This window comes from Linepithema humile, chromosome 4 (genome assembly GCF_040581485.1).
Source record: "Linepithema humile isolate Giens D197 chromosome 4, Lhum_UNIL_v1.0, whole genome shotgun sequence".
In the NCBI taxonomy this organism is placed as follows: domain Eukaryota; kingdom Metazoa; phylum Arthropoda; class Insecta; order Hymenoptera; family Formicidae; genus Linepithema; species Linepithema humile.
This window is the reverse complement of record NC_090131.1, coordinates 15,955,280-15,978,097: the sequence shown is the minus strand read 5'-3', so window position 1 is coordinate 15,978,097 and position 22,818 is coordinate 15,955,280. Positions and strand designations below refer to the sequence as shown.

Here is a 22,818-nt window from a genome sequence, read left to right as displayed (position 1 = left end):
GTTTGTAACAATCGATAGATTAAAATTAATGATTCTTTTTCAATATATTAAGCAATGAATGATGAATTTAATTCGAGATGTCTGAAGAGTCTATATATTTATTTCAACAATATAGTAATTTTGTAAATTGTAGTGTAACGTTATATAGTCAGGTATAGACGTTTTAGTCATTTCTCCAAACTTTCACGGTTCTTGAGCTGCGTTTCTCCAACGGCTTGACGCCGGCTGTTCATTCAGATTTGATCGACATATGATATCGCACCGCAGCTAGCAATCGCGATGACAAAAACTCGATAGGGTCCAAGTAAAAAGATCACGCACGTGATCGTGTGTGCTGTGCCGTCGTGTATTATTAGCAGGTAGCTTGTTAGGCGGTCGGTTTGTGGATAATGGCAGGTATTACAACACGCGACCGTTATTAACCCCTCTATACGTCTCCCTCAGTCGTACACGGTCTCCATAGGCCCCTCTTTATCTCGCCTTCTCGCTGATTCGCTCTCTAGAGGAACACCCCGATACCGACACAGACAAGATATAAATCATTATTCATAATAAGCTCTCGCGACAAAAAACCTGTACCGACAGATCTTAGCTACGCTAAATAATCGCGGTCGTAGTTCTCGCTCCACCGGACGTCTCTCTCCCTCCCCGCTTCTTCAGAAGACCTCGAGACGATCATTCCGCAATTAAAGAATGCCGCTGTCGGGATTCGGACGATTTCTCTCCAATCCATTCTCGAATCTCCGCAAAAGACACGCCCATTTTATAGGAATATTCCGAAAGCGGAAGATCGAATCTATTAAGAAGAATATTCGACAATTTTCCGTGATCTGAAAATTTAACATTCAAACATTTATGCGTTGCAGATAACGCAATATTGTAATATTTTCTTTCAACAACTTTTCGCATTTAAAAATTTTTCAATCACCCAATAATCCACTTAGAAGAAATTGTAAAAGTTAAACATTTAGCGCTCAATACATATTCAACAGTGAGTGTAAGTAATAGGATCAAAGTAGAATCCTCCTTCTTATTCTTATCACTTTTAGCGGTAAAATATGGCTTTTGAGTTTCGATCGATAAAAATACTCAAGGAAATTACTACATTATGTATCTAAAGCTTAGATTTAGTGTCATAAAAATGAAATTACTACATTTAGCGTCAAGAGCAATATGATTTCAATCTCTGCCGAATGAATAGAAATATGAAAAACAATCAGTTAATTTTCTGCGATCCCGCATTTAATAGAGATGACTTTCTCCGCGTCAATACATCTTCGAACATTTTCTTGCGGCGGCCGCGTTTTTTGAGAGACTCCGGAGAGTTTGTGGCGGAAAGGGTTTCGGTCCAGGCGATTCAACACGGTGAAGAACACGTCTTCATTTTAGCGGTCAGGAGGTGCCGGTGACATTCCAGGGAGCTGCGACGCGAACCGAACAGAAAGGATGCGACCTCGTCGCCGGTCGCGATGGCACGACGGGGGATCGACGTCCTGTAAGGCGTCGCCGTCCTCGCCGTCCTCGTCCTCCACGTCGTGTGGGTCCGAGCGTTCCGGACATAGCACCGCGTCCCCACGATCGTCGGGGTTTTGCTACCGCGCGACCCGAGTTTTTCGCCCGGCTCTCCTCTGGCGGTAACTCGAGGCCTGGCAGGCCGGGAGTGCATTACACGCAATTAGACGCCAGGGTGGCCCCGAGGTATGTCCGACAAACGGCCCTCCTCCTCATCCCCCCTCCCTTTCCTCTGCCACATTGTATACCACAACGTCGCGTTTTCCTTCTTGTTCCTCTCCTTGTCGCTTCCATGCCCACGCTCGTTTCCTCTCGTGTGGCCCTTATCGGGCCATCTTTCCGAGGGCTCTCGAGGGCACGAAAAACCGTGCTCGTATTTTTATTCCATTCGTCGAGCTGAACATTATATAGCCGCGGTAATCTAATGTACCTTGTAGCACAAATTTATCATTGCGCCAGCGATGAATTAATCTGTTCTACTCAATCATTTTTTTTTTATCTAAACGGCGTTGTCGCTTGACAGCGGTATCGCAGATTGAAACGCGATCCATTGATTCTGAGATTGGAGGATGAATTGTCACGAAAGAAACGAATCGTCACGGCGTGATAACGTCTACTAAATTGATAAATTGATGAAGAATTATCAATGCAAAAAGTACATTGTTTAATAATTTTATACCACAGACTTCCAATATTAATTTTGTGTCTTGAATAATGTAAATTTCGTAGATATATTTTTCGGATTAAATTGTTATCACATGATTGCAATTCTAACATCTGTTGTTAAATTAAATAGTATCAGACATTCGATAGCTCTCCAACGCGACAGTTCTAGCGACGTATACGGGCGTGGTATGCGTGTCGGCTGCTTCTGCGCCTACAAAAATGAGCGGTTAATTATATTTGTCTGTGTGCGAACACGTGTTTCACACTCTTACGGATAGTCAATGGAGGCTGTGGCTATCGTCGAACAGCATGACACACCGTGCTGTCGTCGCGCAAGAGTGAAGTATGAGGTACGCTGAAGAGAAGGAAGAAGAGCAGGTTGAATAGAGAGAGAGATGCGCGGGGAGAGACTCCATATATAAGAAACGGTGGCACCGTTTAGCGCGGGTTGCACTGACGTGCCTTAAGTGTAATTACCATTGGTGTAATTAATTTAGCTAAAGAGCTACCGGCATTAATTTACCGCGCGACTTCAGTTCTTTTTCCCCTCGAACGCTCTTTTTTTTCCCCCTCCTTGCGCTTAAAGTGCAGTTGTTGCGCGCAGCCTTCTTCCGGAACTCGCGTCTCTGTACTTTTTGCAAACCCCCTTTTATTTCTATCTTCTTTAAAGTAAAATTTTATTTATGTTAAAATTCGTTCATATGATCGAGTTATGTACCGACCATATTTTATGAATTTCTTAATTGCGATAATGTTAGAATTATGAATTGAAAGCACATTATTAAAATATATTAAATAAATGATTTTTTAGACATATTCTGACTTTATAAAGAATGAATTTTGGCAACGATACATTATTTCAAAAAATACGATACAATATATACAATATAAAAACCTGAGATTCACATGTTGCAGCGTATAAGCAGATTTTGAAATATACGACTCGCGGCTGTTTGTTTTATTTTGTGCTGTCTACCAGTCTTGAGTGAAAGGCTGATATTATTGCAGTATTCACGATTTACAATTCGAATAATTTTTTTCACAGCTGTTCATGCAGTTCGTAGCAATCGATGCGATTGTCGTCGCCACGGTCATTAAGTCGCATACCTGCGGAGACAGTCGGCTATTATCTCGTTTGAACAAGAAAAGAAATACCAATAGTTGTATAATGCTCAATTTTTCTCTTGAAATAACGATATTGACATAAGCTCGAGTATTTGCGATAGAAAAAAATGTGTGTCTTTTGTGTCAGCTGATATATCTTCATGTAATTTGACATTCTTATTTAGATTAGAAAAAAAGAACAAGATAAAAGTTACTATCTTTTTATAATTGATGCAAATATAATGTATTTTCTACAAATAAAAATTTTAAAACATAATTGTGCAAATAATGCATATAGATTGCACTATTGTTGACCAATAATTTGCGTCGCGATCTGATTTTCACAATTGGCTCGGTAACCGAGGCCGAGTCCACCTTCATTATTAAACACGTGTATATATTTCACACGCGCTGTGGTAGAAACCGAGACAATTTTCGCAGACTACAGATGCACGCGATATCTCAACAGAAAAGCAAGCGTGCTTGAATGGCGCGAAATTGCGATCCAGACACGAGACCGTGAAACGCGTGTCTCCATGGACCATTCGTTTCGTCGAGGATAACTTGGCGTATTATAGCGCCTTGTTGATGATAGGTGTAAAAACTCATTTTCTGTCCGTATTTTCTGTATTATTTCTTTGCGTGACAATAAGCTAATAATCAAGAGCATCAATAAAAAAAAATCAATGCTATAGATGTTTAAAACAGCAATTCTGTCTCTCTGTGTCTTTCGTGGCTTCTCGAAAAGCCGATTTACGTTGACTATCTCTAAGCTATATCTAAGCAATTGGGCAAAATAAATTTTCCTCAAAAAATTCAACTATTATTTCTAAGAAAAAAAAAGAGAAAGGAAATAAAATACGACGAAAAATTATAAAGGCTCGATGTAGTTTTACCCGGAAGAAAAATATAAAAACATAAGTAAAAGATATAATCATAGTAGCGATGCTTTTTTCAAACATAATCAGAAGATGTGATAGAGTTAATTGACATTATACGTTCAACAGGCGCGATCGCAGTGTATTTGCGCTGGTTGGTGGTCCAATTAGTGTAGCATCCGATGAACGAACGGACGCGGGGCTGAGCAATTGTCGCGGCTGAGACCATATAAATTTCTTAGTACGAGCCGGTGTGACCGCCGGTAGGCCGGTCAACCGGGCTAACTGTGCACACATAGTAGATTTTCTTGCGTCGTTGCACAGTGCTTACTGCCAGTGCGTTCATTTAAGGATATTAAACGCTTTCCTTGTAGGTTGATGATTGCACCGACAGTTACTATCTGGAAACTATTGCCCCTCTGTAAAACAGTAGGGATCCAGAGTCGCACAATTAAGTGTTTCGTGACAAGGCTACTTTTAGAATAGAGCTAGCTACGACTTTTTTGACAATTTTTTAAAAAGATAAAACATTAGAACACCCGTCGTTTTACATGACGTTTTAACAATTGACAAAAGCGCGTGACGTTTTGGACACGCGTAACAGACACTAAAGGTTCTTTCTTTACTTTAAAAATCTGTCAAAATGATTTGTTACTTTGTTTTACTCTTTTTTTGTTAAAGTAGCCTTATTTTAAAAGTAGCCTTGTCAAGAAACGTTCTTCATTGTGCGATTCTGGATCCCTATAGTTTAACAGATAGTTTAAGTATCGTCGATGCAATCATCAATTTATGGAGAAAGCGTTTAATCCTGAAAACGTTAGACTTGGGCTTTTGTCACTTCGAAAATTTAATGGTTGCAGCCAATTTCCAGATTTATTGTAAAGACTTTGTTAAGAAGCGTGCCGTTCCATATTTTACTCTATTCTTTTACAAAAGGCGATAATTTCTGAATAGTAATTGTTGCTAGTGTATAATTCAAGTTCTATACGGAGAAAATTTTATATAAAAAAATAGTAAAAAACATAGTAACAATTTTTATATTCTTATAATTTTTTTATGGTCCGCGGCTACTGCCGTACATAGTAATTTTTTATATAAAATTTTCTCCGTGTATTAGGACTAAAATTAATAAAATATATATTTTGCATTATTCATGATGCTTATTGCTTCATTAACATCGCATTAACATCGCATTAACATGAATACGTAATGTATTTACACGTGCAAAATTATTTTCTTTCACTTATTAAAATTAAGAGCTTAATTTATGGGAGATTATGATGCACTAGTGACACTGAGTAGTAGTTTATAGCCGTACAGTAAAATTTGATTTCAAAATAATGCAAATAGTAATAAGATTTACCAAGGTGAGAATTTATTTGGCAACGTGCGATGGCAATGATTATGTATTTAGATGGCAACCTTGTATTCGGCATCATGTATTTTGAATATTAGATCACACGCTCCACTTGAGTCTTGTGATAAATGATAGATAATTATCATTTATATGATTCGATTCGGCATTATTGAAATGACGTCAGAAGAGAAACGGAGAAGAAATCAGTGTTCTGACCTCTTCTTAAGAGAAAAAATGCAGATTTGCGTAGGAGAATCTGGCTTCTTGCCAAATATCACTCTTCTGTCGGCTACTTGGCCAGCCGTTTCGACGTGACTCGCGCGAGTAGCCTTTATCTTATAACTATTTACGACACCACGAGAAGTTATTGTAGTTTGACTGATGCGAGTGCGTTTCGTGTTTTTCGCGAGAGACGACGACAATTCGCGCTGCTGTCCGATCTAGTGATCTTCGCGATTCCGTGACTTTCGGTATGTAGACGTGAAATCGATACCAAAAAAATAGAGATTTAATTGCTGCATCATAATTTTTGTGTACAAAACGATTCCCCGTATACTAGTGTTGAGTGTGTGTTTATACGCCAGTTTTAAATACACTTACAGAACTTTCTATGATAATGTTAAATAATTTCTGATAAAAAAACATTTTTTTGTTAAAATAATATGTTTATAAAAAAAGTGAGGTTTAAATGAGATTAATAATAATATCTTAGAAATAATTTATGATACAATATATTGCAATGTAAACCTTGTGTTAAAAATATTCTCCGATTGTGATACTCTCAATAAAATGCATACAGAAAGTTGATATATAAAAAAATGAGATAATTTACACTAATTAAAGAATATAATTGTTTTCGTTATTTCTACAATTTTTTATTAATATTTTACTTTATTATTTTTTATTGTTTTTAAAATTTTCATAGACCTTATGTTATAAATAATTTTATGTTATAATATTATATTTGTGCATAATTATTTACATGTCTGTTTCAAATTTATGTTTATTCATAATAAGATTATTGCGACAATTTTAATAATTCAAGATTGTATATTGTTTCAAAGGTACATTGTTTCTCATTTACCATGGAAGCAGACGTTGATTCAGCAAATATAGAAGATTGTCAAAACAACAGAAATAAAAAGAAGCCTGGAATAAGAAATTTCTTTAGAAACGGTAAAGAAATACAAATTAAAACATAAAGTCTAAATGTAACAAATATCTTTTTTATAAATTAAATGTTTAATCTATTATTATAGTTTGGCGTAGAATAAGAATGGTGAGCGATAAAGATAATCAAGGAGAATCAAATAATGATGACGGTCATCTACACTGTACGTATATTTTTAGCTACTTGCAATCAATTTTCTATCAATATTTTTTAAACGTGTAAAACTATTATCATATACTAATAAAAGAGTAGAATATATCCTGAGATAAACAGTTATCTACAGTTGGCATATAAATTTAAATGCATGTAATTTTTAAAGCTAAATTGTTTTATTCATAATTTAAAAATGTAATACAGCATAATTATTAATAATATTGTAAATGTTAAAAAAAATATTTAAAAAAATTTTAAATAATATTAAACATATTACAAGATGTCACCACCAATCGCTATAATCACAAACGAGGTACTATTAAAGATCGACGGCTACGAATAAACTTTCGTGACTCTCGAAGGGGCCTGAGGGGTTTGAAAGTAATTCAAGAGCGATATATTAATATTTTGATATTGAAATATTATATAAAATTAGATCAACTCACCGCCACGATGCGCAGCACCGAAGTTGAAATTCTGTAGATCAGCAATGTTGATCTGTAAAATATACAAAAATATTGTAAATTATAGCAGTATTTAATACAATTAGTATCTGAGAAACAATTACGCACATTGAATTTTTCATTTGTCTTTTTTCAAATAAATAGCTAATGAAAAAATTATCAATAACTGAATTGATTAAAATCATAATAAGTATAATATGTAAAAAACTCTAATAATTATAAATATGAAATATTGCGAACAATTTACTAAATATTTACTAAATATTTCAAATATTTTACGTGCGTCACATTATACATAATTATTTATGTGCAATATTTTACAAATAATAAATGAAAAATGGATGATTAATTGCCTCTTTGGGGCTCTGTCGATCCCCGATGCTCTTCCTGAGCTTCCTTCTTCTCACAGTCCTCTTGGCAATCCTTCAAGGCATTCACACGTGTTTGCAAAGCGAATATAAAAATTGCCCGATATTTTAAACGGTACTTCCGACGCGTATTTTGTCATGTTATACAAAATAAAAACACGAGTATTATAACGCACGGAATATAACGCGTTCGATACTCTGCAGCGTTCAAAACAAGTAACGAAAGAAAAAAGAGGAGGGATCGAAGAGTACGGAATAATTTTTTGCGCGTCAATCGTCGGAGCTATGCTACGCTTGAACTACTTGAATGAGTTTTTTATGCTCTTTTCACGCGAAAAAGGCAATTTATGACATATAAAACTTTCCATTTGGCATATTATAATGTAAATATTATACATTAAAAGTAAAAGTTAAAATCAAATGTGAATACATGTAAGAGTTAAAATAAAGAATACAGAGCCGCAGAATAAAATATCGTTAAACGCGGCAGTTAATTAACAACGCAAACTCTTAATGGATAGAAATATAGGAAACGATATTAATATTCATTGCACTTGTAATTACGAAGCAGATTTATGTTAGGAGAATAGCAAGCATAGTGGTACTGGATGAGATAATACGCCGATACAGAAGGATCTGTCCCGCCTGTATCGGCGCGCACATTCCTCGCATTTCCCCTCCCAAATTGGCACGACTATGTTTCCGCTATTGGTTTGTTATTATTCGCACGGCGGCACTCGTACGAAGTAGATTCTTTCATATCGGCGCATTATCTCGTCCAATACCACTGTTTGCTATTCTCTTAATATAAATCTGCTTCGTAATTGCAAGTGCAGTAAATATTAATATCGTTTCCTATATCTATCAATTTGCGTTGTTAATTAGCTGTCGCGTTTAACGATATTTTATTCTGCGGCATTTTATTCTTTATTTTAACTCTTACATGTATTTTATTCTAACTTTTACTTTTAACGTATTTACATTATAATATACCGAATGGAAAGTTTTATATGTCGCAAATCGCAGTTGCCTTTTTCGCGTGGAAAGAACATAAAAAAAGCATTAAAGTAGTTCAAGCGTAGCATAAACCTGACGACTAACGCACAAAATATTATTCCGTGCTCTTCGATTCCTCTTCTTTTTCCCTTCGTTATACTTGTTTTGAACGCTGCAGAATGTCGAACGCGTTATATTCCGTGCGTTATAATACTCGAGTTTTTATTTTGTGTAATACGACAAAATATGCGTCGGAAGTGCCGTTCAAAATATCGGGCGATTTCCATATTCGTTTTGCGAACATGTGTGAATACCTTGAAGGACTGGCAAGAGGACTGAGAGGAGGAGGAGGCTCAGGAAGAGCATTCAGCGCCGGCAGAGCAAAGAGGTAATTAATCATTAATTTCTTATTTCTTATTTCTAAAATATTGCACATAAATAATTATGTAATGTGATGCACGTAAATTATTTGCAATATATTAAGTTAGCAGCGCCACGATTTTTTCTTAAGTGATATTTACGATACAAAATTATTTTTGATGATATAAAATAATACTAAATAATCCACTAGGTTGCATTCGATTGTGCTGATCTGGTCCTGCCAGCTTAAGAAAGCTATCTAGATCAGTTGATCGATATTTAAGCTTAGAATATACAGGATGAGGCATCTAAAACAGGCCACTTGAATAACTCACTTGCTTTTAAATAGAATGCTTACGATAGAAAAAAATGCATCAGATCAATCTTGCTTGGTTTTAAGAGGAACGTAATCTGGTGTGAATAGTTTTTTTTGTAAATTGAGGTGTAGAGGAGATGCGAAGGTTAACTTCGTTTATTTAAATGGAATAATATGTTATTTTATTTACCTTCTAATAGAGCAATTTAAGCATACAATGACCTATTGTTAAAGGTCATTCAAGGTCGTTAAAGGTCAACTGTGATGGAAAATAATTTACTTCAAGGAACCAATCGAACACTTTTGTGTCTCCTCTAATTGTTGGTATATCGCTCTTGTAATCGCTATACGATAGTATGTAAACAAACATTCGATCACATTGTACGCTTCATAATATGAATACAGCGTATGTTGTACGCTATTATTAATTTGTGGTATGCTACCGACCAAAGTGCGGCTTTGTAACATTCAAACTTCCATGAAGCGTAAAATGTGATTGAATGTTTATTTACATTCTACGATGCATATAGCGATTACAAGAGCGATATAATAATAATCAGAGAAGACACAAAAGTGTTCGATTGGTTCCTCAAAAAAAATTATTTTCCATCAGTTGATCTTTAACAACCTTGAATGACCTTTAACCGTAAGTCATTGTATGCGCTTTAAAATGCTTTATTAGAAGATAAGTAAAAAACATATCATTCCATTTAAAAAAATAAAGTTGACCGTCGCATTTTCTCTACACCTCCACCTGTAAAAAAACTATTGACATCAGATTATGTCCCCCTTGAAACCAAACAAGATTGGTCTGATGCATTTTTTTCTATCGTCAAAAGCAGGCGAGTTATTCAGGCCTGTTTTAGATGCCTCACTCTATATATGTTCGCACTACGGTGCATAAATTTTGTATATTAATTTTTAACAAGCTCTTGTTATAATAATTTATAATAAGTGTTTCTGCTCTAACAGAAAAAATTAATTTGATATTTTTATAGAAAGAATTTTAGAAAAATATAAGAAATAAAAACATACTAATAAATTTATTTATTTTCGCTATGCACTAATTTTGTCTTTTCTAATCTATTCGTGCATTCATGGTTTAATCGATCCCATGGTCGAGCACGGAAATTCGAAATTCGTGGTCCCGTTGACAATGGTCGAGCATAAATCGCGTTACAAATACTGATTGACCACGGAATAATGGTTGATTATTAACACAAATTTCGGACGCAAAGGGCGGAAATTGAGTCGAGCTGTGCGCTAAAGCGTCTTGCGAAAAACACCGAGACGGTCGCTCTTGGATTTTGGATGCAATTAGTGGAAACTAAGCTGAGCTCTGCGCTAAGCATCTCGCCGAGGCAATCGCTTTCGGATTTCTCTGATTGTGAGATGAAAAAGAAGTATATGATATACTTTTTAAAATTAACAAACTTGTGATCAAGAAACCTTATATCTATATATTTTAGTTAACTGCCAATGTTTTAAATTCATATTATGGTATATATATTATATATTGGTATATATATTATGGTTTTTAGAAGATTACCCTCTGAAAATATTTTTAAAATAATGTACCGTTTAATTGGATAATAAATGAGAATTTGCATTAGTTAGTACTGCTTATATATTTACTCTAATTAGAGATAATGGAAATGTAAATACAAGAGAGCGCCAACAGTCTTTCGGGACATTTCTAGTTATGGAAATTCAACAAGATTTTCCACTGTAAATCCTGAGTATGTATTATGTGCCAGTTTCATAGACTTATTTTTATAGCATTCTCGTAGCATTTTAAATTAACTTATTAAAATTTTTGTGTTTTTAAAGAAGAAAGAATATGTATATATATATTCTTTTACACACACACACACACACACGCGCGCGCGCGCACACACACACACACACACACACACACAAAATATTTTTAAAATTAACGCTCTACAAATGCATGGTGTTACTGCTGCGATATTCTTGGAGACATTAAGTATATCGCTAATGATTGAACTTCCACCAAACTTTTTAACATATCGATTTATCATTTCCGTAGAGAATACGCATGAAATATTCAAATATGTTCTAGAAGTTTGACACCGGAGTCGAGAGTTTCTCACAGTTGAAGTTCCTGGTTATACTTATTGTTAGAGCAAACAGCTAAATTTGTTTAGGAAAATCCAAAGTAAATAGATGTATAAGATGTATAAATATTATAGAATTATCCATACATATTCCCAATTTTGTGTATTTTCTCTAATTAGAAATTTATATAAATATATATTACAATAATATCATAATTTAGTACAAGCAACAGTTTTTGATATATTTATGAAACAGAATATACATCGATATATGTATATGCCTACTTGTGTCAGGAAAATTCATGGATAGTGAAAAAGTTAATTTTACCTTTGTAATCAATTGATAACGCCACGCAAATTAATATTTTAGATAAATAATTCTGACTTTATTAAAAATTCTGATGTCTCAGTTTTCAATAAAATTTCTCAAAAATTTTAATTCCTTAAAATTCTGCTGTGAGATAATATTGACGATTATATCGATTTATAATGAACGTATAATCAAATAATAATACACCTTCCCTAGAGCCTGTCGACGAGATAGTCGCGTGTTCTCACTCAACTTGCTACTGCTAATCAGCTGATCAGCTGAACGTAATAGCATTATAGCGTAATAGTTATGTAACGGTTTACGCGCGTTTATATGCCTGTATATAGCATCGCGTTCATTCATAAGTCATGCACGCGCGCCAGATTTTCGAAGCGTTATAACTTGGTGAAAAATTGACATAGCGATATATAAAAAAAAAAAAAAAAAAACGAATATTTCGTGCTTCGCATTCCGCAGATGCTTATGCAATGAATATAATTTTATCGTGTGTAGAATTAACACGTGCATATTTTTATAAAATATAAAACGATACATTATATTGTAAATTATAAAAGAATTTTTAATGACAATTATAGAATTGTTCATTTGTTTGTATCCACGATTTGTATTAAGCTGAATTTAAACTGATTTGTATAAGCAAGAACTTATTCTTGATTATATCCGTTTTATAATTCTTGCATACATCTTTCCTCCCTTTCTCTCCTCTCTCTCTTTTTCTTTTTGCTTATTTTATAGAATTTAAATGTCCCGAGTCCTACTTTGTTCATTTTCAAATCCTTCGAAGAAAATGAAATTGCGTGGAAACGTTGCACGGCCGTTGAAACTTTTGTAGCTTTTCTTAACTTTTTCTCTGATATTTTTTCCTTGTCTTATGACGTCTGAATCACCACCGAGCGAAGGCGTTTTGCTGTGATACTATTTATCTCCATCCTAACGGTCTCTTTATCTAACAGAAACGACTTCCACGTCTCGCCATTAATTTTAACAGGGAGCCACAATTAACTTCATCCCTGAAGCAAAAATGAAAAAATCATACTGATTCTTAAGTGTCCATAATCATACTCTCCATCGTCTCTCTCTCCATCGTCTCTTTCTCCATCGTCTCTCTCTCTCTCTCTCTCTCTCTCTCTCTCTCTCTCTCTCTCTCTCTCTCTCTCTCTCTCTCTCTCTCTCTCTCTCTCTCTCCCCCCTCTCCCTCCCTCTCTCTCTCTCTCTCTCCCCCCTCCCTCTCTCTCTCCCTCTCTCTCTCTCTCTCTCTCATCATTTTAGATGGAGAATAACCATAAATAAGGCAAAGTGCCACCTGACGTTGCTAAGATCCTTCATGCCTTATAGCACTTAAGAGATCCCACTTTTTACGGTTTTATGCATAATTAAGCACATTTAAATATACAGAATAAAGCTGTGCCGCATATATGACTTACATTGCTTGAAACTTTGTTTAAACATTGTTTAAAAGTATTTTATATTGTTGGCACATTATATTTCTTAATTTTTGAAAATCCTAATTTAATGAAAGCTTGAAAATTTAAATTTTAGACCATTTATCATTCGCCTTTCAAATATTTTAGCTTTGGAATTTAACTGTGTTATATTTTAATATGTGTCTCGTACTTTTTTTCGAGTATTGATAAAATTGATTGCGCACAAAGTAACATAATATAATGCTCATACTCGTATGGACATACTCGTATAAACCTAGAGTCATCTCTAATCAAGACAATGTTAAATTTAACTTAATTAAGAGAACAACAGCGAGTAGGAAGATATTCAATGTTTCCTACGCTTCAGGGCGCTCACGCGCGCGCGCGCGCGCGATATTTCATATCATTTCTGTTTCGCTCCTGTCTCCTTTTCACAGAGAGCTGTAAACAATCGCGTTATATGTTCAGGGTAGATTATTTCGCCCGAAGGTGCTTTTACAACCGCGACGATAGTTGGTTGAAACCTTTGTGAACATGTTGCAGTCACGTGAATTTACAGCCGTTTATGCATTAAACACACGTTGAATTATGAAGAGTACCTCGTCGTTTAAAGAGTTCTCGTGGATTGAAGTAGTTCTGCACAACATGCACTTAGTTAAGTGCGTGTAGAGTAAAAGAGCATTCTCATGAAATGTTTATTAATACTTGACGAAGATACGTAAGTAGCAAAACATAACGTTTCTCTCTTAAAAATTAAAAAAATCGTATTTTATAGCAACAAAATTATTTTTTAAGTATTTTTGGTGGTTTATTAACGGTGATAATAATATAATATGCATGTGAAATAAAAAAAAGTTGAAATATAAAACATTCTAACATTTTAATATTATGAATATTAAATAATGTGGCTCCAACTTGATTATAAAATAAACGATTAATATTAGTTCTCACATTTACAAGAAATACGTTTCAAGTGATTTATTGATAATTGGTTTTTGTAACCGTCGTGTAATAATCTGTACACAGATGCTTCTGAAATATATTATTATTATTATTATTATTATTATTATTATTATTATTATTATTTAACAATAAAAATCATACTTGGGTGATCAATTTAACAAGTTTTCCCGACGGTAAATAGAGGATATATTTATAGTTTCCAGTTTTCTATAATCCACCAAGCAAATATTGCAGATCTAAATTCGATACTCAGCGGAAATAAAGTTATATTTCGAAACCCTCTTTTTCACGAGTCACCTATTTCAATTTTCCTGCTTCGTTGACGTCAATGATTATGGCGGGATATGCTATGGTTGGCAGAAGTCAAATAGAAGTCAGGGGCTGCAAAGGGATATGAGCTATTTATATACCTTCCTCAAAGTTTAAGAAGTCATAAGCATATAAAAGTATTTTAGCATGTAGATACCTGGTTTTCTTAGTGATTTACTTTTCCTCAGTGATTTCTTATTAAAAAGCGGAAATAAAAAAATTTTGCAGAATTAAAAGATACCCCTTTGCTATCGCAATATCCTACTTAGCGATATTTCTATACCTAACATTGTTATTTAAATAAATTGCAATAATATTGAAATGTAATTGAAAAGTATTATTACTCAGAGAAACAATCATACAGTAGCTAATTACATCTTCCATTGTAACACCGCATAAATATAATGTAACATTATTTATTATATTTTTCTTTTCCTTTATAAAACCGCTTTCGCGTATGCGTTGTGCATAAAAAAATATTACATATGAATATAATTTTTAATACATTCCTTTATTACGATTTATGATAATCTATATAAATTTATGTAATGCGATAAAGTCTGATGCGTTTCAATTCTACATATAAAAAATAGTATCTTTAAAGTATAACAGCGTTTTAATGCATCATTAAACGATTGCATCTTTCATTTTCATTCAACATTGCAAAAAGATAAAAAATCCATTCTAAATATTATTACTTACTTTCAAAATATTTTATTTTATACCCTTACAAAACTGTAGTCTCTCAAAATGTTTTCGTATCAAATGATACAATTACATCAAAATGCAATTGTGTAATTTGCAATGAAAGCACGCAGTATATTCAAACTCTTAGCGAATTCGTATAAACAATCTAAGGTTATTCCAAACTATGACCGAATTCTAGATCAAAAGGAGAAGCGCGTTCAACTTGACATGATGTTTAAATTGGTTTCGTAATCGCCATGCCATTGCCACGATCTAAATTTTCACTGGCAACCGAAGGCTTTCACATTAAAGCCACTGTGGTTATCGTAAATTGGGGCAGACTTGAGAGTGTATTCGGCGGTCACAGATTTTGCCACTTGGGAACTTCTGATATCGCGGTGTAGCGATCCTGTTTGAGAGGCAGATTAAAACTGACCCTGGAGGCTTAGAACATCGACCTCCAAACCACCTTAATCTTCACCGCTTGCACGCTCCATCGTATAAGTCATGATTCGCGAATATTCGTCAATTAGGAGGCTTATGCAATTACGTGATCTTCTCATGTAAACACGGAGTTATCACCGACTTTCCTCTAAAATATATATATGATACATATGTGCGCGATACTTGAAAAAAAAATGTTTTACATGTTAAAAGAATTATTTTTACTGAAAAATTTTACACGTCTCGAAATGTGCAAATATTTCTTATTCCGTTTATATTGATGGATTTGTTTTCAATACGGAAAGTAAATAACGAGATCGCCGTGTTGAATCTGTCTCTCGTTTTGATCCGTTTTATTACCGCAGAAATATTTCCACAATACAAGACGACTCCGTTCCACGATTCCGTCTGTTCTGTACTCCGTCGACCCTTTACGCAGTCGTGGCTTTAGTTGGTACTTTATCACCTTCATCTCTCGCGAAAACTTTTGCAATTAACGCCGTGACAGTTAGAGAATGTTAATTTGAGCAAGTTACCGTCTGCCATTCGCGATAACGAAAGCCGTCTTTTCGTCCGCGACATCGCCAATGTGATTACTTTCCCTTTGGGATAAGACGTTCTTTCGCCTATCCTTCTCTTCGACACTCCGCACAATCGCGCGGCGAGAAAATACCTCGATGTGGCTCTCGTAATTATCGAAAATCGACTTTCAAGTCGCCAGGGTCCTTTTTTTTTCCTCTTCTCGCTTAAACAACTCTCGATATATCCATGCCGAGTTAAATGGGCGAGTTTTCGTAATGCCACTTTATCCCGGTATCTTCGTAACCACGTGTTCGCAGAAGCTCCCCTTTAATCGAGGCGTGGAATTTCGCTCTACATTTTTGGCGGCGCTTCGAGCGCTAACATACGCGGCAGTTACGCGTCTGGCGAACTCGTCGACATGATGTATTCTAAGCACGAACAAGTGGGCGACGTATCATCGATTTCCCGATGAGAATAAAATCCGTGCATATAACGGCAGTGCGGTATATCGAGCGACGCGCATCCCCGGAAATTGGCGGATGAAGCGAGTAAAATGGATCGTGCAGGCATGATTTTATGGGAAATCCCGGCAGTTACTCGTACTTACTCCCTTAGCCACATGGAATTGCGGATTGATTCCATCGGGAGTGCTCTTATGTCCTTTACCACAAATTGCAGAGTGCCAGCTAACGCGCGTGAAAAGGGGTGGTCATGCTATCAAGTGTTATATTCGTCGACGATGAAACGAGATTGATGACGAGAAATGTACGAGAAACGTTATCATAGTCGCGAAATTTCAAACTTCTATCATAAAAGCAAAAATTAATACCGTACGATCAAAAATTAATAATTAATACACCGATAAATATATCTGACATATTTTTGAGATAACCGAGAATGCTATAGATATCAAATTATTATTGTTGTTACTACTGTGTACGATAGCGCTATTATTATCTGCGTATGACAGATGATGAAACTGACATTTCATTAGCAAGAAATATCTATGTCGTGCGATTTCCGAGAAGCGATAAGTCATCAGCGTTACTCTACTGATTAATTATTTTACTTTCTGCTTTGCTCGAAGATATCTCATTTTGTCATTATTTCTTGTGGTAAAATCATCTTGGAAGTTCTGATAGAAGTACAGATAAATATTTCGTTGGCAAATATTTTTTTTATAACGTGCATTGTGTTCTGCGTTGCATCATGCTGCGCAGTTTTGCTTTTTTATAAGTTGTTTTACAAATGTTTGGGTTTGCATACATGTATGAAATTAATTTTTGCGCGTTTTATTTCAAACCTCTCTTGATATCTATATAAACTCGGCTAACGTAGAATTCAATCAACGGATTTTATTAGATACTGTCTGCACCGTTTGGCTCGTGAAAAAAATTTCGAAAAAATCTGTTTCGAGCGAAGTGACTCGGAAAACGTGAATAGAGCGATAAAGTTCATTTTACTCCAGCTGCCCATGTTCATGCAAAGTGTTTATAAGTTTTATTCGATTTTACAGAAAATTGAATGCAATCTTAATATTTGATTACAATACAGTGATATAAAATATTATAAAATACAGTAATATAGTCGTGTCAATTTTAACTGCAGAAAAACGTATCTGAGTATATCAATATAAGAGCACAATTGTCACAAAAAGGAATTTAATAGAATCGCATAAATTGATATAAATTTAAATCATATGTATGGCAAATATGTGTAATATTAAAATCGATAATAAATATTTTATTTTATAACATATTTAAAACGAGCTAGAATAATCATTCTAATGTATTCAAAAGTGGTTGCAAGTCCCAGATGTTAAGAATGAATAGTGTGATTGGAAACGTCACATGTATTTGCGTGTATGTGTATCGAGTTTCCATCACATACCAATCTATCGTACCACTGGACCAATAATGTTTCTCTCGTAGTTGGCTACCGACGTTCCGTACGACGCCGGAGACTGAATCCCGTGTACATGTATGACGTAGTACGAACCAATCCAACTCAGTGTCGCGAGCAGGATAGAACCGGAAATAGATGCGGTTTCACGAGATCCGGTTTGGCGAGCTGAAAAAAAACGAAGCTTTGCCCAAAGGAATGAATCACGCGGTTCACTCGAGACTCAGGAAATAAAAGCGGAAATTGTAGCGGCTCGGTGAAATTCCGGTGGAAAAATTTGCACATATGCAACGCGAAACCGAATTACTCGAAGACTGGCATTTGTTTCGATAATTTAGGAAGTACAACCGGGTGATAGCTTTACGCTTTTTAATAATGCAGAGCTAGCTAAAAATTTAAATTCCACGTGTAGCGAAAAATTCGATTTCTGTTATTCTGGGTTTACGTTTTTGTAAAAATCGTGTGAATTTATTGCGAAAATGTAGGTGTATTTCGCAATAAAATTATTCTCTTTGCGTGACAATCTATATTTTTTAAATCCGCTATTTGAATGTTTCAAATAAATTAAATATATAACGAAATGTATATGAATGAAATTATTTTTTATTTAAATTTGTTTTATGCTTTTCCATTACGCATTTTAAGCTGTAAGTATCTTTTAATTATTTAAAATTTTATTTCTTTAAAATTCTCTGTTATTTCAAGTTTATTACTGCTTCCTACCCAGCTCATCATTTTATACATATTTGTTTTTTGTTAGTAGAAAGTCATGAACTTTTACTTTTGTAACGGTGTGTAATAAACAAAATAAATTATTATATCAGTCGTAATAGTAAGATAAATTTGTACAAAAATAAAATAATTTTTTTTTTTTTACTTTCTATAATATAAATGTTTTTGGAAGCATTTATGTTCTGGACTTTATCAGCCAGAATAGATTCCATAACTTTCAAAGAATGCCATTAATACATTTTTGCGATGAAAAATGCAGCATAACAAGCGCAACCAAAAAGAGGAACGCAAGAGTCTATTTTGTTGTTTGTAAGTAAATTTATTAAAACATGCATGATAAAATAAATCACTTGAAAAATATGTATGGCGTATAGTTTTAATCTAATTCTGAAAAAATTTAATTTACTACATTTTTATTAAATTTTTAACAATTTTTTATTTACACTTTAATTACTTTAAAGATTACAGAAATATAAGACAAATTTCGAAAACGACTGACCATGTTGCATTGCAAAATAATGCAGGCACTCTTTTATTCGACGAAGCATCACGAAACAAGACAGCTTTGAAGCAGGAAGTTTCATAGACTTGTCTTTTGAAAGATGCACGAGGCAAACTTTCATCGAGTCATTACTGTTAAATGATGTAAATAGAAACGACGAAGTTTGATTGTCTGCTTTGTGAACTCTTGTAATTAATTACTTTCCTCTGTCTTTGTCTTCATCATCATCGTGTTCTTGTGTTTGCTTTCTAAAATATAGACAAGTATACCGAAATATGTGAGAATTTCATGCAATATATATAACGATTCAACAAATAAGGAAATATTGTAATAATTATCAGATCGATAAATATGAATTACAAATTAACAATATTAATACAATCTCAATTACAAATTATCAATAATATTACTCGTATTACATAAATTTCAGCATATAAATCGCATTATTTAGTAACTTTCGCGAATAAATGAGAATAAAGATTCTCAGTAGCTTAATGAATTGCGCGAAAATGAGAACGATATGATTGTATCTAGTATTGGAAGCAGAGTTGGAATAAACTTGTTATATGTTTTACATTTTAATTCTAAAGTTTGCTAATATCTTTGCAATTCCTATCACGATATTTATAAATTATGAAAGTTTACGAAAAAGATTTATGATGTTTTTTGCACGCATTAATATTTATTTATCGTTAATTATTCCAAAATAATTTATGTATCCGATATTTATTTATATATTCTGAAATATTATATTCTTATATTACATTCTAAAATCATTATCGATCATGTCTAAAAAATATGCAACTCATTACAAGTATTTTAATATTAAAATAATTATAACTCAAATAGTAACAAATGCATGTTATATAAAAATATCCAAAGAAAATTTAACGTTCTGTGAATTCATGCCATAAAGTAATTTTTATTTTATTTATAGAATATCCATTTTCCATCATTTTTTTATTCTATTTATATCTGTGGCTTGGTAAAAGAAGTGTCTAACAATAAGTCATTTTTTTCACTATCGAGTTTATGTCTACTTAGGCATGCCTTGTCATTTTTATGACGGAGTGACATATGAATTTCTTATTCCGATAATTAGCGCCTCGAATGTCTGACAGGCTTAAGCATTTCTTGCAATGAAAATATTTTTCGTTCATAACGTTGGGGGGGGGGGGGGGGGACTCGATAATGAAAAAAATGACTTGTCACTTTTTTTATCAAGCCACAGATATACATTAATTTTTTTTAAATTGCATTGGAGACACTTGGATAGCGAATGGTTGCCTGATTTCTCGTTATATTGGATAATTGAATTTCTCCTTGTTTGGCCTGACCCTAGAGGATTATCGGCACAAATTCCAATAAATTACTCGATCTTCAGACTTACTCACCTACTTTTTCCCAGAGTTTCGCTCTCTTTGTGTGAGGGTGTTCATATCGATAATGATATTGACGTCATCACGCCATAGTAAATCAGACAAAATGTGTTAGATTGGGTGTATTACACTTTGTTAAATGTTTTTTAAAGTAGAGAGAGCAAAAGAGACGAAAGATTATATATGTACCATTTTACTCAATTCAATTAAATAAATTATTAGTAGAATTAAAGTAGTAAAATCGTAAATTATTATGTTCTCGTATTTCTCGGCAGACACCTTACGATTTGTAAATTCCATTACAAACGCTCATACGGACGCTGCATGAGAATGCGGAACAAACTGGTCTTAATGCATGAAAATCTGCATTACAAACAGCGGATCGTTACCACGTTTTTCTCACTGCCTTTGTTTTCCGCGTTTTTGCGTTTGCATTCGGAGCAGTCTGCGAGCCGAAAGTAGATTGTAGTTTTTATCGCTGCAAGATAAATATTGTTTTCACCAAGCGGCAAACAGGCACGTAATCAAAGGTTGTATTCCAAACAATTTGACTGCCGATTGACACACGTGCAATTGTTAACGTGGCGCGAGGGTTGCGATAAAATTTGCTGTTATAAAATCAAGAGAGCTAGAGATTTTCGAGTATTTCTAAATACTTTTCAATGATCACATACTCGTGCAAATTTATATCCTGCGTATTTTTAGCAAGATTTTCATCGTATAAAATTTATCGAATATCGAATATTAGTCTGTATGTATATATAAATTCATTCGGTAACAAGTGTTTGTGGGTGATATTAATAATTTACTTTTCTTTCTCCGAGATATTACAACATATGTCGCAATCGTAAATTTGTCGTCACGCTTTATTGCCATGGTTCTGATAAATGATATTTGTAAAGGTGATATAAAGCCATATTTTTCGCAAATGTGGTTTGTTTAATGTATTAGATGATTAATTGTCCGCACTCGTTTGATTCCCCATATATTGTATGTGTACTGCGTGAGAACAAATATTTGACGACGATGCAGCATACAGTTCTCGGTTAAACGATAAAAAAAAGTCGTCCCGAAAATCTCGTGTACGCGTCGCTTAAACTTTTCAGCAAAAATGATTCATCGCGGCTTGGCGAGTTTTCGTGGAAAACGTGTGCGCGTGTGCAACCATGCGTAACAGTGAGAGCTGCAATTTTATCGCTGTAATGGACACAGTCGATATTTGCGCGTCGCATCGCGCCAGATGCAAACGCGTGCCCAACTGTGCATTCAACGAGTCGCCTAGTCGTATCCGAAACTATGCAGGCACGTGACAAGATTGTCGAGCGTGGTTGATTGCTAGCAAAACCCCATATAAGACCATAGTTTTCGTTTCTTCTCATCTTAGAGGCACTATTTGGATCCCGACCACGATTCTACATAAAGATCCGTAAGGATTGTAACGGAAAGCACTCAGCCTTGTGCAAGAAATATTTGCTTCCACGCTTTAAGCAAAATGGAATAGGTTTGCCACGCATAAATGCAAAATTGAGCACATATCTTCTCTTGTGTTATATAAACACTATAATAATAATTTAACAATATTAATTCTAGTCTTTGCATTTCCCGATTAATCAAATTTGAATTTCTGTCTTATATAAATTAAAATATTCTTTTTTACATTTTTTAAAATTTAAAATAATGAACAAGTAATATAAAACAAAAATATATTTATATTTATTGTAGTAAAAAATAATACGAGCACATATGCATTAGATAACTTAATTAAGAAAAAGAATTTATAATTGAATTATAGTATTTTAGAATTTTGAAGCAAGTAGAACCGGAAGGGTTCGTAAATTGCCAAAACCACTGCTGAGGGTTAAAAGCAGAAATCACATAACACATTGGTTTGAGAGTAGACTAGAGACAACAAGATTACTCTAGTCATCAGTATGCCGATCATGAGTCCTAAATAACGGAGGACCTTAATTTGAGCTAAACTACTTAAATCTTATTATCTTCGAGTGGAAGTTACCAATGAGTTGATTACTTTGGATATAAGTGATGTAAACCTAGTTTCTAAACTCGATATACTGCGTTAGTGCATATCCGAGCTTCATTTAAATTTATAATGTTTCAAAACTTGTACCCACAATTAATTCATTAAATATATATTAATCTATATTAATTAAAAACGCCTCATGTTTATCAGTTTTACTGA

At 34.2% G+C, this 22,818-nt stretch overlaps 1 protein-coding gene and 1 long non-coding RNA gene across 2 annotated transcripts in view; one reads left to right on the top strand and one right to left on the bottom strand.

Annotated features, from left to right (window-relative positions):
- Window positions 1–22,818, bottom strand: part of LOC105672299 (uncharacterized) — a 175,248-nt gene that overhangs the window by 54,049 nt on the left and 98,381 nt on the right. The window contains exon 2 of the mRNA XM_067353329.1: window positions 7,288–7,339. The gene's annotated coding sequence lies outside the window, so the exon portion shown is untranslated. The remainder of the gene's footprint in view (window positions 1–7,287; window positions 7,340–22,818) is intronic.
- Window positions 6,627–22,818, top strand: part of LOC136999391 (uncharacterized) — an 87,375-nt gene continuing 71,183 nt past the window's right edge. The window contains exons 1-2 of the long non-coding RNA XR_010889765.1: window positions 6,627–6,693; window positions 6,777–6,851. This is a non-coding gene — a long non-coding RNA (uncharacterized lncRNA). The remainder of the gene's footprint in view (window positions 6,694–6,776; window positions 6,852–22,818) is intronic.